This window comes from Aquarana catesbeiana, linkage group LG04 (genome assembly GCF_042186555.1).
Source record: "Aquarana catesbeiana isolate 2022-GZ linkage group LG04, ASM4218655v1, whole genome shotgun sequence".
Taxonomy (NCBI): Eukaryota; Metazoa; Chordata; class Amphibia; order Anura; family Ranidae; genus Aquarana; species Aquarana catesbeiana.
In genome coordinates, this window is record NC_133327.1 from 664,933,840 (window position 1) to 664,953,319 (window position 19,480).

The 19,480-nt window shown below is 38.9% G+C and overlaps 1 protein-coding gene across 18 annotated transcripts in view; it reads right to left on the reverse strand.

The window, feature by feature from the left end:
• Nucleotides 1-19,480, reverse strand: part of NRXN1 (neurexin 1) — a 1,909,081-nt gene that overhangs the window by 1,173,711 nt on the left and 715,890 nt on the right. The window lies entirely within an intron of this gene.

Below are 19,480 nucleotides of genomic sequence, written 5' to 3' on the forward strand. Positions count from 1 at the left end.
CACAAGTCTTGGCCACTGGAGGACAAGCAGGTTGTCCAACATGTCCAGAAAACTGACTGCTCTGGGATAAATGAGATTTGGTTCCTTGTGTGGTCAGTTTAATAGAAAAGCAGAATAAATGCTAATCGTTATGAACATAATGGGATCAACAGATTTCAAGCTCTAACGAGCAGGGCTCTCTGATTTCCCCCCCTGTTTTGAATTGTATTGTAATTGTACTGTCTGCCATAATGTTGTAAAGCGCTGCGCAAACTGACGGCGCTTAATAAATCCTTTATTATATTAATAATAATAATGTACTAAAATTGGAGAGCGCAAAAATCTGGTGCAGCTGTGCATGGTAGCCAATCAGCTTCTAAATTCAGCTTGTTGAATTGAGCTTTTGAAAAAATATAAATACTAAACAAAGTGGCTTCATGGGCACTTATGTGCCTTGCAGCATCAGGGTTCTTCATTCAAATGCCAAATTACCTGCATACTCTCCCTAGGCTTGGGCGGGTTTCCTTCCATAGTCCAGAGGCATGCTGGTAGGTTAACTGGCTCCTGTCTAATTTTCCATGTGTAATAGGGACCTTAGATTATAAGCTCCTTGAGGGCGGAGTCTGATGTGAACGTACAAGATATAAAGTGCACAAACTGCTGGCGCATGTAATAAATAAGGGGCATGAAAAATAAAGAGGGAATGTGGAACGCATATACTAAATAAATTTATACAGTTTCCTGAAAACAATATTTGTTATTATAGTGGTCCTTTGTTGCTAAGTGGAACACTTAAATCTGAATAATCCTAACCTTGTTCATCTATGAGTCCATTCAAATGTAAATGATGATGATTTTTAAATATTATTACATTTTATGAGGTTACATATTTGTGTTAACTGAATGGATTCTTTACTTAGCAACAGGAAAGACCTCAAAGTAAAAAAAAAAATAAAAAAATAAAAATAATTAAATAAATACTTAAATAATTAATACAAAATCAATACAACTACGCTGCAAAAGAGATAGTACATTCTATCATTTTATTTAAGGTGATATAAAAAATAAGAAAAAGTCAGACAGCTGCGGTGAAGTTTCTATGTGTGGTAAGCCTTCCTGGAGTCAAATCAGACTTAGGAGCCTATTAATATATTTACTCATCAGTAATTCCTTGGTGACTAATTTAAAGCTCCAGCAGATGCTGCTAACATGTTGCTGTCTGCACAGTTTCTAGAAGGGCTGCAAGGGTGCTAAAGTGTGTAACATGATAAGAGACGGGAGGGTGGCTGCGTCCTCCTTCCTGCAATTGACAGGCTTATATTACACCATGATAGTGATAAGAGGCATGGTACCTGTGTCTCTGCAGATAATGCGAAAAGGAATGTACAATGTATTTTCAGCGAACAGATAGGACTGAGTTAGTATTGCAGTGTTTGCCTTAAATAATTTTTTATCTGACTGTTACATATTTGCCTGCTTGTTATTTCATATTATTGCAAAAAATATTAAACATTTGTATTAAATATGGAGATTTGTAGATTAGCCATTAGAGGGAGCAATTACTCTACTTTCAATGACTCTACAGCTCATCTTAACAGCTATCAAGATAATATATTGGCTATAAGGGGAATAGACTGTTTTCAATGAATCAAACATCATATAGGGGTCAATTTGCTAAAAGCAGCAGGTGATTTTAACTTGTCAAAAGATTGCTAATTTTGGAAATAAAAAATAGTGTTAGCTTGGTGAATAAGGCGAAAGTCACTTCTTATTCTGAGCAGTACCACCCTTTCAGTGTTTAATCAATATAATGCATAGTACAAAAATGTGTGAACAGGGTGTGCTGGCTGTGCCTGGGCACACCCTAATCACCCTGTGCACATTAGCATTATCATTCTGTGTGCAGGTGGGGAGATGGGCAATATCTCCCTCTTACCTGCTCTGCAATTAGAGAAGTGTGTGAGCACCACCCCTGCAGTGTTTGACCAATATAATGCATAGTGCAAAAGCGTGTGAACAGGGTGTGGCGGCTGTGCCTGGGCACACCCTAATCACTACATGCACATTAGCATTATCATTCTGTGTGGCGGTAGGGAGATGGAAAATATCTCGCTCTCACTTGCTCCGCCCGTGTGAAAGAGCCCTTACACTAGTTGATTTCTCTATCAAGTCCATGAGCTGCAAGCTCTATGGAATTTGACGGCTTTGAGTCCAATATTTGAAGACTCTGGATTTTAGCATACTATAACCCAAAAATGGCTTGCATCCTCAACCAACAGGTTTCTGGGGCATGCTCTCTTCTTCGAGTCTTAAGATCACTTATTAAGATATAGTGTCATGCTTTACTGAGCCAACACACTGTGGTGTTTTATTTGTTTGCACTGTAGTTGATTTACTTATGGAGTCCGTGAGCTGCAAAGCTGAGTTTTGAAGCTGTAAGGAATTTGAGGGGTTTGGGTTCAATATTTGAAGACTCTAGATTTTAGCATACTATAACCCAAAGATAGCTTGCATCCTCAACCAACAGGTTTCTGGGGCATGCTCTCTTCTTCGAGTCTTAAGATCACTTATTAAGATATAGTGTCATGCTTTACTAAGCCAACACACTGTGGGGTGTTTTATTTGTTTGCTCTGTAGTTGATTTCCTTATGGAGTCTGTGAGCTGCCAAGCTGAGTTTTGAAGCTGTAAGGAATTTGAGGGGTTTGGGTTCAATATTTGAAGACTCTAGATTTTAGCATACTATACCCAAAGATAGCTTGCATCCTCAACCAACAGGTTTCTGGGGCATGCTCTCTTCGTCAAGTCTTAAGATCACTTATTAAGATATAGTGTCATGCTTTACTGAGTTGTGGTGTTTTATTTGTTTGCACTGTAGTTGATTTCCTTATGGGGTCCGTGAGCTGCAAAGCTGAGTTTTGAAGCTGTAAGGAATTTGAGGGCTTTGGGTTCAATATTCGAAGAATCTGGATTTTAGCATACCATAACCTAAAGATAGCTTGCATCCTCAACCAGCAAGTTTCTAGGGCATGCCCTCTTCATTAAGTCTTGACATTATTTATTAAGATATAGTGACATTTTTTACTGAGCTAACAGATGGTGTTTTATTTGTTTGCACTTTAGTTGATTTCCTTATCAAGTCCACACACTGCAAGGCTGAGTTTTGAAGCTGTAAAAAAGTCAGGGGCTTTGAGTCAAATATTTGAAAAATCTGAATTATAACATAACCTAAAGATATCCACCATCTGGACTAGCTTGCATCCTCAGCCAACTGGTTTCTAGGGGCATGCCCTCTTCATTAAGTCTTAACATTACTTATTAAGATATAGTGAAATTCTTTACTGATCCAATGCACGCATTTATTTGTTTGCATTCTATTTGATTTCCCTAGAAAGTTTATAAGCTGTAAGGCTGAGTTTTGAAGCTGTAAGGAATTTGAGGGCTTTGGCTCCAATATTTGAAGAACCTGGATTTTAACATAACATAAGCTGAATATATTTTTTTTTACATTGCTGACTGCTTTTGGGAATTTCTTTTTACCCTTAAAATGAATTGAGTTTAATTTCTAATTTGTAGGTCAGAAAACAGAGAGACAGCAATTTATCCGAGAAAAGCTTTACTTACTGCTACAGCTCAAATCCAATGTGCAGCATTGAGTTTTCTCATAAATCATGCATCCGAAAAAAAAAGCAGATACAACTATGCTTTTTGCCAGGAATTCTCTATTGAAATGAGCTTATTTGCATCAGCTACAGAGGCTCCATTCATCATATATCTTTTAAAATGTTTGCATTAATGCTACAGCTCTTCGCACTTTACGTATTTGCAGCCCTCCTGTCAGTCAGTTCTTTATCTGACTGTGGAAAGTAGCTGTGCTCTTTAAAGGTTCTTAGTCTGAAAATGTCAGTACAATCTCTCCCTTGATCAATAGTTCTATATTCTTACTTTTTGGCATCTCTTTCTGTGCCTTTGCCTCTGTGTGGTTTATCTTTCTCCCTGAATGTACAATTCTTATCTTCTATCGCATTTTCCAAGTGAACTAAACTCCACACTTGACTTAGTTTACTGTGAATAATCCTCTTGCTTTGTTGTTGGTGATATAACCATCCCTTTTATTGAGGCCCTTGGCTCTATAATCTAGAAGCTTTGCAGTGAATGGCTATGTGTCCTGGAGAAGTACTTATGGAGTAGTATTTTATATATACTCATATATATTCTAGGAACATCATTGGAAAGTAAACACTGCAAACTTTTTACTTTTTTCACCATAGCAGTATGACATTTACCATTTTTTTTTAGAAATGAGGAAGACCACTATGAGGGAAACCTATTTTAGCCAAAATGGTGAAGGGAGTTATGGCCTCCATGTGTAGAGCCTTCCTACAATTTCTGCAGAATTCCTGGGTGGCCGTTCTTTAGAAAAAAGTCAGTCATTGGGTTAACATTTCCTAGCCAACGACTAACATTTCCCCCAAGATAAGTTTGGAATTTTTCCTATCCATGTATATATAATGTCCTCCATAATGCAAAGATGTTTGTGCTTGAATTCAATAATATACTTCATTTTTCAAGGTACAAATACCATTATTTACATTTAACAGTTATGCGATTAATCCTATGGTTGGTGGCTAATTCTGAACCATTAATGCCGTCTATCCTTACAACACCATCACCTTGCATCACAATATGATGCTACCTGAATTCTTAAAACTGGCCTGGCTACACCTGAAAGTCAACATTTGTTTTACTTTTTTTTTTATTTTTTTTTTAGAGATTCCGCACCCAAATCAATGCACCCTACTTTCTACAATAGTGTTCTGCATACAGAATCTTTGCTATATCAGTCACTAAATGTTAGTGCCAGTCTAGGTAACAATATGTATGGGTAGGTGTGTTGGCAGTAGAGCAAAATAGTAGCCTTTCTAAGAGTATGTACTAAAGTCTTGGAAACCTTCAAGACTTCTTAACCTCTTTCTCTTCCCATAGAGCAGGGATATGCAATTAGCGGACCTCCAGCTGTTGCAAAATTACAAGTCCCATCATGCCTCTACCTCTGGGTGTCATGCTTGTGGCTGTCAGAGTCTTGCTATGCCTCATGGGACTTGTAACAGCGCCCCAGTGTGAAAGGGCTCTTAGTGTTTCTCATGCAGCAAATATAATGTACTTTTGCCCATCAAATCACGTCCCATCAAATATGTTGATACACTACTGCATCACTTTATCTAATACATAATTACATAAATCCATCAACATAAAAACACACAGAACCCCAAACCATAAAAACATTAAGATTACTCCTAAATATGCAAAACGGTAGCCCTCATAGATTCAGTAGGATATATAAGTATGAACACAGACTGTGCTAAAGAATTATAGTAGTATTTGGGATTTAGGTAAAATCCATTGATTGGCTAACTAAATAAATTGTAGTGCAAGCTTTTGAGGTATACTGGCTAGAGATGCACCGAAATTTTGATGGCCAAAACAAAATAGTGTTTTCTGCATTTTGCCAATTAAGAAAAAAGGTGCCGATAATGGCAGCGAAAACTCTTTTCCCACAATTTTGGCACAATTTTACTGTGTTTTTCATAGGTCATGGGACTCAAAAACTGCATAAAAAATGTAACACAAGTGCGTTATTGGTGTGCTCTTGCTGCTTTTTCAATGCATTTCAAGGGAGAGGTGTGTTTTTTGTGTGTTTTTTTTAATTTTGTTTTATTTACCCAAAAATTTCATTTAGGTACAGTGTTGCATGACCGCGCAATTGTCATTCAAAGTGTGACAGTGCTGAAAGCTGAAAATTGGTCTGGGCAGGAAGGGGGTGAAAGTGTCTGGTATTGAAGTGGTTAAACAGTATTAGGCCTCTTCTTTAGATATTGTCTGCCTGAAAAGCTTGTACTACAGTCTAGTTAGTTAGCTAATAAATGGCATCCTAAATCCTAAAACTACTACTTTCTTGGTGGCTAAAACTAACAGAAACACAGAAGAGTGATGATAGGAAGGCAAAAGAACCAAGTTATCCATCAAGTGCCCTGTTAAAGAAATAAATAAATAAATAAATAAATAAATAAATAAATAAATAAATAAATAAATATATATATATATCTATATATATCCATATAGATCTATATATAGATATATATCTATATGTATCTATATCTATCTATATAGATAGATATAGATAGATATCTATATCTATATATAGATATATATAGATCTAGATATATTTATATAGATCTATATATAGATCTATATAGATATATATATATATTGTACAATGCTGATACTAAAGCATTATGTAAATATAAAAAAAATGCATAACTAATTTATCAGATTTATTTGTATATATATAATTCTTTAGCACAATTTTTTTCATACCAGTATATTCTACTGAATCTATGAGGGCAACCATATTTGTGCATATATGACATGTGACAGAATAGTGATTTGACACCTATGACTTGAAGGGTCCTTCAAAGCTGCACTGCAGATGTGCCCTGAATTAAAATCCTAGAATGCAAAAGGTCTTCCTTGTAACATGAGTGTTGTATGTTGTGGACATTTTTATAATGTATTTATTAAGAAATATGTTATGTAATATAAAAATAACTTGCCTTTGCTGTTCCCCTTATCACTTCTGCAGCACACATTTTAAAGCTTAAGATAAATTTATGATATATTTTACTGCACCATCTCTAAGAGATGAAGAATGTGATGAATCAAACTATAGGATATTATGGTCCTGCTGGAAATTTTAGTGCAGGTCTTATTAATGTTGTGTTTTTTATAGCAGTTCAATAAAGTTATGGTACTATTTATATTGCTATTTATTTTCTTCTTAATACATAAATTATGGGTTCCCTGAAGTTCTGGGCAATTTCACTCGATGCCATTAATTTCACAATACGTATCTACGAACGGTAATTAACAGAGAGGCTGTGTCCTAAGTTGCTGACCTTAAGTAGTCATATATAAAAACGTGAAATACTGATAAAAATTATACTTTTTCACTTAGTTCCTTTTACAGGTGTTTTAGGATTCTCGTAAAGTAAATCAAATCTGCTATCGCAATTTGGAGCTTTCCGTGGATATTATAACAAAATGCGATAAACAGAGCCTACTGTAGTTAAAGTAGACCTATGGTTAGATATATTTTTTTCATGTTAAAGCTCAAGTCTGGGATTAAGTTCCCAGCTGCCTAGATTCTACTGAAGCACTACCAGCTCCTTTTTCTGGGGGTCTTTGGTCCGGTCACATGACGTCAAAGATCATCTTTACCTTATTCACTATCTGGCCATGGGTGGATGCTAAATGCTGCAGAAAATGGTGCCATGTCATAAAATGGTGTCACTCTCTACAGCCCTGGTTCCCAACCTGCATCCCAGGGGCCACTTGCGGCCCTTTGGCACTTTCTGTGCAGCCCTCTGGGGCCCTGCAGACACTAATCTGTGTTTCTCTATTGCCCTGCAATAGCAATTATTTCTAGCAGCCTCATGTGCTATGCCTCCAGTTTATGCCTGTCTCCTAAAGCATGCCCCCAGTCTCCCACAACTCCTATAGCATGTTCACAGATTCTGAAAGTCTCCTTCAATGTGTTCACAGTTTCTAAAAGCCTTCTGCAGCATGTCTGCAGTCTCTGACCATCTCTTGTATCATGTCTGCAGTCTCTGACCATCTCTTTTATCATATCTGCAGTCTCTGACCATCTCTTGTATCATGTCTGCAGTCTCTGACCATCTCTTTTATCATGTCTGCAGTCTCTGACCATCTCTTGTATCATGTCTGCAGTCTCTGACCATCTCTTTTATCATGTCTGCAGTCGCTGACCATCTCTTGTATCATGTCTGCAGTCTCTGACCATCTCTTTTATCATGTCTACAGTCTCTGACCATCTCATGTATCATGTCCTTTGTCTCTGACCATCTCCTGAAATATGTCCAGTTTCTGACCATCTCTTGTATCATGTCTACAGTCTCCGACCATCTCCTGTACCATTTCTGCAGACTCTGACCATCTCCTGTATGTTGTTTACAGTCTCTGACAATCTCTTTGACACATCAGTCATTGCCCTCCAAGAACCTACCCTGTTTCCCCAAAAATAAGACAGTGTCTTATATTAATTTTTGCTCCCAAAGATGCACTAGGTCTTATTTTCAGGGGATGTCTTATTTTTCCATGAAGAAGAATATGGTACACATTTATTGTGCCATTTTTATTGATCCCCCCTTCTGAACCTCCTATGCCATTTTGATTCCCCCCCTCAAATCCACCCTGTGTCATTTTAAGTGAGTCAGACTCCCCCTCACCCATGTGCCAGTGGATAGTGGATTATTTAGTCTCTTCCCCCTCCCACCTTCACCAGACATTCCCCCCCCCTTCACCAGACATCCCCCCCCTTTACCAGACATCCCCCCACCCCTTTATAAGACATTTCCCCCCCCACCTCAGTCACCCTGCCCTGTGTGTCTGTGCCAGCCAGATTCCACACAATGTGCCCGACTCCTGCCCCACGCGACTCACTGTCTAATTGTGAATCAGAAAGACTCCATCAGGGCAGAGCGAGCAGAAGGCAGCAGCTTGTCCTGGCGGCGGTGTGGGCTCTCAGATTTAAAGAGACCTCGCACTGCCTGAACAGCTCTGGCTGCGCTGCAGCCAATCAGTGAGCTGCGCGGCGGCGCCCGCCGCTACGGTCCAGAGGAGTCAGGCGCTTTAGGGTAGGTTCGGGAGCCTTATTATCGGGGTGGCCTTATTATTGGGGAGGTCTTATTTTCGGGGGATGTCTTACTTTTGGGGAAACACGGTACATTGTATGGTCCATAACTCAAATTCATACATACACACACTAGGGCCAATTTGGATAGGAGCAAATTACTATGTGATCATAATATTGATATACATGTTACATGTTATGATTAACATGTAAGTTATTTATTCCATCTGTTTCCATGATATAATCTCTACATGAAGGCACACTACACCACAATACATAATCCAGAGTGACTATCCATCACAATGCCCACAATGGCAAATGCTCATTGATCGGCGCAACCCTAGGGCCGCACTGACCAATGAGAAGAACTTCTTTCTTCTCCAACACCTTACCAGAAATAGCCTCAGATGCACGTTTCATTGGTCAGTGCGATCACATGGCTGTGTTGACCAATGAGAGAGTGTACAGTATTTGGGCTGCTACACCCACAGCACAGGGCATCGTGGCTGCAGTGGGCTCTGGAGGAGTGGCCAGGATATTTGGAGTTATTTTCTTTCTTTATTTTTCTAAAAAGGTGAGCTTACCATTTAAGGGTTTAAAAATGCCACACATCAAATGTTTTTTGTAATTTCTGATCATTAAACAAGCTCATTAAACGAGAATGTGGGGTCAATTTACTGAAGGCAAATGAATTGTTCACTTTGCAAGAGAAATTTCCTTTAGGTTAGTGAATAAGCTGCTGCTGTACTGATTTCCATCATTCAGTCATGTGCAAGGAAAAACACTTTTTTGTTTTTTAGTTTGCACATAGGTATTGCTTGCAAAGTGAATTTTCACTACAATCACTAAAGCTAAGGGAAAACTGCCTTACAAGGTAAAAATCCCCTTGCAATGTGAACAGCCTATTTTTGCTTTTAGTAAATCAACCCCAGTGTCCCCATCTTCTTAATATGTCTCCATCACACTTTACTAAATTAACCCCCTTTGGCATACATAATGAATCCTAACAAAACCAATAATATGCCTTTGTACTCATCCAATGCCCTCCTGAGCTTCCTGAGGACGCCAGGTCAGCAAAACACGTAGAGACGGACCCTTCAGGCATCACTTCCAGTTCCGGCGATGCCACATTCAGGCTGCTACATATGGTAATTGGAATGCACGCCGGCTCCAATGAGAGTGGAGCGGTGGTGTTTACTTTTGTTACACCCAGGCTGTTTGTGTTGCTGCCCATAGGCACTTTTAAATGTGAGTGGAATTTTTACATATTGTGCAATTTGGTGATACAATAAATACTACACTGTAAAGTTTTTTTCTTGGCTCATGTGCACATGAGCCAAGGAAAAAACTTTACAGTGTAGTATTAATTGTATGTGGCTTTATGATATGGGGGAGAGTCACAAGGGGAACTTAAGACCCTTTTGATGTTCCTGGGGGACCAGACACTTGTGGAGCAGAAGGAGAGGAGAACCCAAAGTGCACTGTGACCTTCTTTAAACAAAGAGGTCAAATTATTCTGGTGAGTGAGCACTTAAATCACGGGGTAAATTTTTTGGCTTGGTGGTGAGCAAGAGGACACAATTGGGGCTGGGCACTACAGTTGGGTTTGTTTCTTCGTTTGGTGGTCACATGGACATTTTCCTTAATGTTTTTTTTTTTTTTTTTTTTACATGGACTTTACATGGACTCACGGCATGTGTGGACTTTATTATTTTGTGGCCAGTTTTCCTTTGATAATAAAAAAAAAAATCAGGAGATACCAATTACCACCAAATGAAAGCCCAATTTGTCCTGAAAACACAAGGTATAACCCACCTGGATACACAAAGTAGTTGTGATGATATGTACGGTTTTACTAACATGTGAAAATTGCAAAATTGGGCTTAGGCATTTAGATTTGATTTACCCTTAGGTGTTAAACATAATGAATCATCCCCATCCACCAATCAAAAAAGTAATACGTTATGGGTGTAAATTAATGGTTACAGTGACTGGTAACAATTAACTCACATTTTCTGCCATTTCTAGAAAATAAAAAGGCAGCTCTTCCTGCAATGTTTTTAAAACACAGCAATTTTTTTTTGTATTTATCTTTGTTTTTTTTGTACTTATAGCCTCTAACAAAAACTATGAATGAACAAAATGTACTTACTGTGTGTATTGCATTAAAGATCCTATATCCTTATATGCGGAGCTTCTATGCCTGTTCTTTACTTAGTTTCATCAATGATCCATCAGCCACTTGGATTAGAGGCTAATGTGGAACTCTCTCTTACTCGGTAGCTATATGAATCACATTTGTTCTATAACTAAGGCTTTTTAGAGTTGTTCAGCTATTCCGATTGCATATTTTCATGCCTGAACAGCCTTCTTTTCTGCCAGACACTCTTCTGATACCCTGAATGTTAAATGTTTAAAACCAGACACTACTTAAAACTGTGCTACAATTTTAAAAGATATAATATAAAAGTTTTATGCCTCAAATCATCCTAAATGGTAGCACAGATAACTGCAGTACTGAATGGTATCTATCTGAAATAGGTTTATGATAAAATGCTGTCTATACCTATTGCAGAAGGGCCCTTTATTCCCAGACATGTCCCGTCAAACGCTAATCCATGTATTGGCACACTGCTGGAGTGATTGTTTTCTGATATTGCTTGGAAAGTTAACTATGAATAGTAAAAAGTGAGGAACTACCTACATGGACAAAGTGTTTCTATTGCATATAATTATTATTTCATTACCATAAAAAGATTTTATCCATGTAAAAGCAAACTTGTATACTCTTCACCAAAGTAAAAAAGATCTTTACTAAATGTTCTAGATTGACCTGACCTCTCCAAGGGCTGAAAAAGGGGGTACTCAACAGCTTTTTCAATCACATTTACTACATATAGCTTGATGAACCGCTTGCTGACCATCATTTTACTGCGGCAGGTCGGCACGATCCCGTGAGCCATCGTAGCCATACGTCAGCTCGTGGGATCGGGATTGCAGGCGCGCATGCGCCCGCTGCGCTGCGGGGGGTGTCGATGCTCGTGGCCGCCGGCCGCGATGACCCCCGGCCACGAGCAATCGCGGGCACGAGAGGCAGAACACTGAAGTGTGTGTGTAAACACACAAATCCATGTTCTGCTCTGTGAGGAGAGACAGATCGTGTGTTCCTAATAGCTAGGAACCACGATCTGTCATTTCCTCTATGTCAGTCCCCTCCCCCTACGGTTAGAAACACACACTAGGGAACACAGTTAACCCCTTGATCGCCCCCTAGTTTTAACCCCTTCCCTGCCAGTGACATTTTTACAGTAATCAGTGCATTTTTATAGCACTGATCGCTGTATAAATGCCAATGGTCCCAAAAATGTGTCAAAAGTGTCCGATGTGTCCGCCATAATGTCGCAGTCCCGATAAAAATCGTAGATCGCCGCCATTACTAGTTAAAAAAAAAATAATAAAAATGCTATAAATCTATCCCCTATTTTGTAGACGCTATAACTTTTGCGCAAACCAATCAGTATGCGCTTATTGCAATTTTTTACCAAAAATAGGTCAAAGAATACATATCGGCTTAAACTGAGAAAATATTTGCTTTTTTTAAAAAAAAATGGGGATATTTATTATAGCAAAAATGACAAAATATTGTATTTTTTTCAAAATTGTCACTCTTTTTTAGTTTTTAGCGCAACAAATAAAAACCGCAGAGGCGATCAAATACCACCAAAGGAAAGCACTATTTGTGGTAAAAAAAAGGACGTCAATTTTGTTTGTGTGCAGGGTTGCACGACCGCACAATTGTCAGTTATAACGACGCAGTGCCGAATCGCAAAAAATGGCCTGGTCATTCAGCAGCCAAATCTTCTGGGGGTGAAGTGGGTAAGACTCCTTATATAGTTGCAGAAACCACTATATATAGCCAGTGGTGTCGCTAGGGTTGGTGTCACCTGGTGCGGTAAAGCATGGTGTTACCCCCCCATCATTTAAAAAACTATGTGCGGAGTGACCCTCACCCCCATATACCCCCTCCCAGTGCAATTCCCCTTTCTCATTCCTCCATCCCCCCACTCAGCACAAATCCCCCCCCCAATAACCCCCCTCTCAGCAAAAATCCTCACCCCCATATGCCCCGCTTCCAGTATGAAGGGAGGTGCACCTAAGTGTAGTATTTAAAATATAGTTTAATGGGCAAGGTATTGCACTTACAAGAATTCATAGGCATATCTGTAATAAATACGTCCTCCTCGAGGGGTGCCTGCTATTTGACGTGTCCCAGCGTACAGATGGTGTCAGGAGGCTGAGCAGAACGCTGAACCCAAACAGGAAGTGCAGGGAATCTCAAGCTCCCAGGCATGGACCGCTTGGAGGGAAATTACGTCACCCGGTGGGCGGGCCTCGATGGAGGGAAAGAGAGAAAACTAGGCTACGCGCTCGGAGCACACGGCTCCTTCTACAGCAGGGGTCTCAAACTGGTGGACCTCCAGCTGTTGCGAAACTACAGGTTCCATCATGTCTCTGCCTGTGGGAGTCATGCTTGTAACTGTCAGCCTTGCAATGCCTCATGGGACTTGTAGTTTCCCAACAGCTGGAGGGCCACCAGTTTGAGACACCGGTTCTACAGCTATTTGTCTTTTGTAAATCAACCCCTAGGTGTCATTTTGATCATTTGAAGCAAACAGGTTCTCTTTATAGCATACCTCCCTTGCTACTAACACCTACACCCTGCAATCCTTTGTCAACCCATTCATCTGTCTGAGCCCTAAGAAACATCTGGTACTCTCAGATGTGGTGGAGCATGCGATCTTTTGCCTTTCTATAGAACAATGCTTTGTGCCTGGGAGGCTGTTTGGAAAGACTACTATCATGTGGTAGACAGGGGAGTGGCTCTTGGCTTTCAAAATTCCTATAAAGCCAAGACGTATGTATTCCCCATTTTTTGGTTTATTTGCAGATCAGTGAATATAAAGGCATACAAGCAGGTTTTGTCCTATAGATCTTCTTAATAATGTCTGCATCTTATTGACTCAGTCATGGCAGATTGGGTAAGCCTAGGTCCTGTTTTATATGCCAACATAACAGTATATCAAAGGACTGCTAACTGTTTGACTCACGTATTGTGATGGGTATTTTTCATATTACATTTATGTGCATAGCTAACTTTGCACTTTTCATTTCTGCCATGGGTACAAAACACTAGTATTTACACCATGGGGGTATTCTCAGCCAATAATCACACAACTTTCACACAAGATTCACACCACTTTTTTAATTGGATTCCTCTGAAAAGCATGTGAATGCTTGGTGACAGCTTTATAGAAAATAAAAAGCATAACAATAGTATATATATATATATATATATATATATATATATATATATATATATATATATATATATATGATTTAGAATCACATTATTTTATGGAGATGATTCATCTGTAAGTCTAAAGTAGCATAGAAAAGGTTTACTAAATTACGTGCATAAAGGTGTCACTTTCGAGATAAGAAGCGCATGAATCATGCATTATGTATAAGAAATATTTTTGTGCCTATAGACAAATTGCAGCTTTATGATCTATTTTCTATGATAAAGAGGAAGTAAACTTCTATACATATGCACTGCAGAAAAATTCGTTCGTTTTCATTTTCGTTCCATTCGTTGTTTTTTTTTATTTTTTCCTGTTTTTCACGTCATTTGTTATGATCACAATTCATAAATTCATAAATTCGAAATTCGAAAATTCGTATATTCTTAAATTCGAAAATAATAAAGAAAATCTGAAAATTCAAAATAACGAAATTCTGAAAACTCTAAATACTAGCTAACTAACTAATAATAACTAAATATTAAATTATAGGTATTGGAATTTCCTTTCAAATTTGGCTGTTAGTGAACGTAACGAATACAAATTTTTTCGAAGTTACGAATACCGCATGCCTCTGCAAATTCTGACACTTCCCAGTCAATGTAAGTATCGTTCCTTGTGCTGATTAAAAAAAAAAAAAAAAAGTTAACTAAATTTAGGCTTTAAAAAAATAATAATAATGGTTTGATAAATGACTATATAAAGGTATGAAATACTGTTTTTTTTTTTTTAGTTTTTTAGTACTTTTATACCTCTGAACATTAGTAGAGGTATGAAACCGGCAGATAACCAAAGCCTACAAAAAGCTATGTTTTAACCACCCATACAGGAGGCAAGATTAGATCAAATCTGACAACATGTTTATAACACTTTTGTTGTAATAGGGATTTATTTGTGTAACCAGACATGGTTAAGACCCACCCACAGTATTGATAACAAATATGTTTCTATTTGATTTAGCATCATTTTTGGGCATTATCTTTTTTTTTTTCATAGCATATGCTTCTATAAAGAAGTGCCCCGAAGTGATACAAAATAACAAAATTGACTATTTTGATTTTCAAATTCAAATTGTTTTACTTTCCGAATTTCAGTTTTCAGTTTTCACGTTTCAGTTTTCAAATGTCTTTTCTAAGGCTCTAGAGCTATTCTATGAGAGGCACTTTTTAGGAGACAATCAGCAAACTTCTGAGACACTAAACCTTTATGGAGACACCCCTTATTAAGGGCTTTCTTATTACAATGTTGGCTCCATTGCTACTTTGTTTTTGCTAGAGTCAAGTTATTCTTTGACAAAAGAAGCTTGCCACACATGGAACATTAAAATCACTTTTTTTGTAACGGAGTAATGGAAGGTTTTAAACCCTGTCAGATTTGTTTTTTATTTTTTTGCCATCTGTATCCCATTGGGGAGATTTACCTTCACTTCCTGTCCCATAGCCAAAACAGAAAGTGAGAGGAAATCCCTGCAAATTAAGGGAATCCCTTGGGGGCCCCCCAGGTCACCATAACTAGTGTCCCAATTGGAAAATGTCCTCCCTATTACTTTTCTGGGGACAACCCATATTTTAGGATTTTATTTAACTTTCAATGATAATGGTAAACAGGACACACAGAGAGGGCAAATCTCCCTCAAGGGGGGCACAGAGAGCAATAAAGACTGACAGGTGCTCTACTGCATCTGCGCTTTGCCCAAAATGAAAAAACAGTTTTGCCCTAAGTTATACTTTAAAGGAGAAGTCCAGCCTGAGCTCATTTGGCTGAGCTTCTCCTATGGATCAGAGGAGTGTAACTGGTTTTGCAGTCCTGCGACCCATTTTCATCAGAGAGCGGGCTGAAGTCCGCTCTCTGCTGACATCACAGGAATCAGTCCAGGCACTGCGTCATCATGACATTAAAGTCTGGATCCGCAAGGTGCCTGGATTGATACCTGTCTCAGCCTCTCAATGAGCCACTGAGAGCCTGAGACGGCTGCTCCCCACCCCTGCACAGCTCAGAGCACCAGTGAGTGCCGGAGGGGGCAGAGCAGAGTGTTGCTGACTGATAGGCAGCAGCTCTCCGCTCGGGGAGCTGTGCAAACCGAGCCATCAGCAGTGTTTTATTCGCTCAGTTCTCAGTGCAGAGGCGCCGGGGGGCAGATGCAGCATCGGTCACATGCTGCATCCACCTAGGTAAATATAATGGCAAAAAATAAAAAAAACACACTTCTCTTTTAAGTAGTACAAGCATAAGCTGCACGACCACAATACCTGTATTTAACAAACGTTGTTCATTTGTTGTTCATTTGTTCATTTTATTAATCATATTTCCTGCCTACTGTGCCCCTCCACTGATGCACTTTACCTTCTTTCAGGGTGTTGCCTCTATAATGAGGCCCTGAAGTAAGGTGAAAAGAGTCAAGGAAGGAGCATAGTATGGCTGAAGACCTGACAAAAAACGTACAGAAGGGTTTTCTGAGTACAGAGAATTTGTGTTTGTACTGTTAGAGTGTTCCGAGGAGAAGGCAGATCCTTTTTGGGAAACGGCACACAAAGTAAATGGATAGAACCAACTGGAGTGGTATTACTCTGATGGCAAACTAAAATACCTTAATTAGATATACATTCAAATCAACATCCAACAGTTTGATTAGGTATTTATAATTAAACGAATATAAACAAATGCTTTATTTTCATTCTCGTTGCGACAACAGTTCGATAGAGATAGGAGATTCGACATGACGCTGACAATAGCGATCTGTGTCCATCGAACCTGTTGTGGAATGTGCCTAACCTTAGCTCTATTAGTCCAAGATTATTCTACATAGAGAGAAAAGATTCCACATAGAGAGAAAAGATTCGACATTATAGAGACAATAGCAAAAAAGGTCGAATGTGCCTAACCTAACTCTGTTAGTCCAAGATTATTCAACATAGAGAGAAAAGATTCGACATGAAGATTCGACGAAGCAGTCGCCGCGAGCGGACATTTATGGTCAAATGCTCCGCCCATAGGCTATAGAAGAATTCTAATCTTGGTTGACTAGTAATAATAATTAAAAAATATAATTATTACTAGTGTCATACAACATTAAAATTCTACTATAGCTTGTAGGCGGAACATTCAACCGGAAATGTGCGATTGCGGCGTCGTACAGTTTAGCTGCTCCGTCGAATCTTCTTAGAACATTCGACAGACACCATAAGCCTTCAATGACAGATTTGACCTTAATTATTTTGGATTTTCTGACGAATGCATTTTTCAACTAAACGAAATAAATAAAAACAAATTTCGGGAGTAACTAAATACATTTATTTTTCGGACGAAAATGAAATTTCAAAACGAAATATTTCAGTGTGCACATGTCAAATATATACTGTACATGAGGTTGTACATAAATAATAATTGTTGGAGGGACTAAGTCTTCATGTACACATAGCCTACTTTGACCACCATCTGTGGGAAAATGCAAAATGAGGCAAAACTGCGCCACAATTTTTCAGCGATTTTGCCACGTTTTGCGTCTGGTGGCCAAAACGTTCCTATCCTAAATGCAATTCTTTCGTGTTTAGGAGAGGGAGGTTAAGAGAGGCTGAACCTCCCCTAACCGCAGCAGCTCCTAAACGATCCTAAAAGCCTATGTGTACATGGACACATAGGGGGTTATTTACGAAAGACAAATGCACTTTGCACTGCACTGAAAGTGCACTTGGAAGTGCAGTCTCTCTCAATCTAAGGAGTAGATCTGAAATGAGGGGAAGCTCTGCTGATTTTATAATCCAATCATGTGCAAGCTAAAATGCTGTTTTTTATTTTCCTTGCATGTCCCCCTCAGATCTACATCGACTTTATTTCCAAGTGCACTTTTAGTGCACTTTCAAGTGCGCTTGCACTGCAAAGTGGATTTTCCTTTAGTAAATAACCCCCATAGGCTTTTATGGAGTTGAGTTGAGGAGTTTTGGCAAAAAAAAATGGCAAAAGCTTGTGAACTCAAGTTTAGGCACTGTAGTGTACATGAAGTCTCAAGTAGAGTTTAACAAAATTATGCTTTACATGAAATTCTATTAGTTACATGTCAAAATCAGATTTAAAGTTTTTCAGAAAATGTTTAGTTTTGTTTCCATTATTTAAAAGAATCACATTCCATATTAAGAAAATAATTGCATTGTCTTATTAAAAGAATTATTAATGATTAATTAATTATTATTCCAGGCATTGGCATGTTAAACATAGTTACATTGGTTCAGCTTGGACATTCGACATACCAGGCTGATGCTGTTGGAGGCTAGAAATCACTGAAGTAGACACTGCTACTCCAATGATCACCACTTGCTTCCAGGTCCAATGCTGATGCATTGTGAATACAGGAGGACAGCCACTCAACACTGGCACCATTCAGAGAATACTTTGCATTTTCTTCTGAATGAATGCAAAGCATTCTTTGATTGGATGAGGTGGAAAGTGTGATGTCACTGTCCCTTTACCTCATCCAATCAAGTAATGGTTTGCATTCATTCAGAAAATGCAAAGCATGGTTTATGGTTCAATATATCTTTACTGACTTTTATAGTAACAGGTCAAGAAATGCAAATGATCTTGGGATAAGCCAAGACATGACAATGAATCATGGATAAATAGTACAGAGGTAGCGTGATGAATAAAGTGAATCCATAGAGCTATTGTCTAACATCAGATTTAGTTACAACAAGCAACATGGAGGTATGAAAAACCTGCACATGTGCGGTGACTCAAAAGAAAACATCTCAACATAGGTAGTGGTCAGACAGTGAGGACTGCAACATAAAGGAAAAGAAAACATTCATAAGAAGGAGAAAGAAAAGGTCAGGAGAGAAGAGAGGGACAAAAAAGGGGTGGGGGGCAGAAGTGACTTTCCAGCCCCGCCTACAAGCCAAACAGACTATGATCTATTCCAGCAGGGAAAAAATGTACCACGAATACCACACTGCAGAATAGTTTTGCATTGTATCGGATATCCTCGCCTCCACCTTTTCATGTAGCATTGTTTGCATATTTTGAGATTTAACTTTCCGTTATAGAGAGGATTTCCATGCTTTGCTGATTGCTTCCCTAGCAGCCATGAGAACATATTTACTTAAATTGCTTCTTAAACAGTTCAGAAGGTTTTACACACAGAAGAACATATTCAGCTTTGAGAAGAATGTCCTGTCTCATCAATGTAGTAGTCAGGATAGAGAATATGGCTGACCAAAATTGTTGAACCAGCGGGCATGTCCACCATATGTGGAAAAAGGTTCTCAGTTGTCCACACTCATGGAAACATACTCGAAGGTATCCAGGCACAAGTCTGGTTATCTGAGCAGGCACCATATACCAACGTGTCAGAACCTTGTAGTTCACTTCTACAGTAACTGTGTTATGGGAGACTGACCTCCTGTGTACAAAGGAAGAGAGCAGCCACTCGCCGCAGGGCCC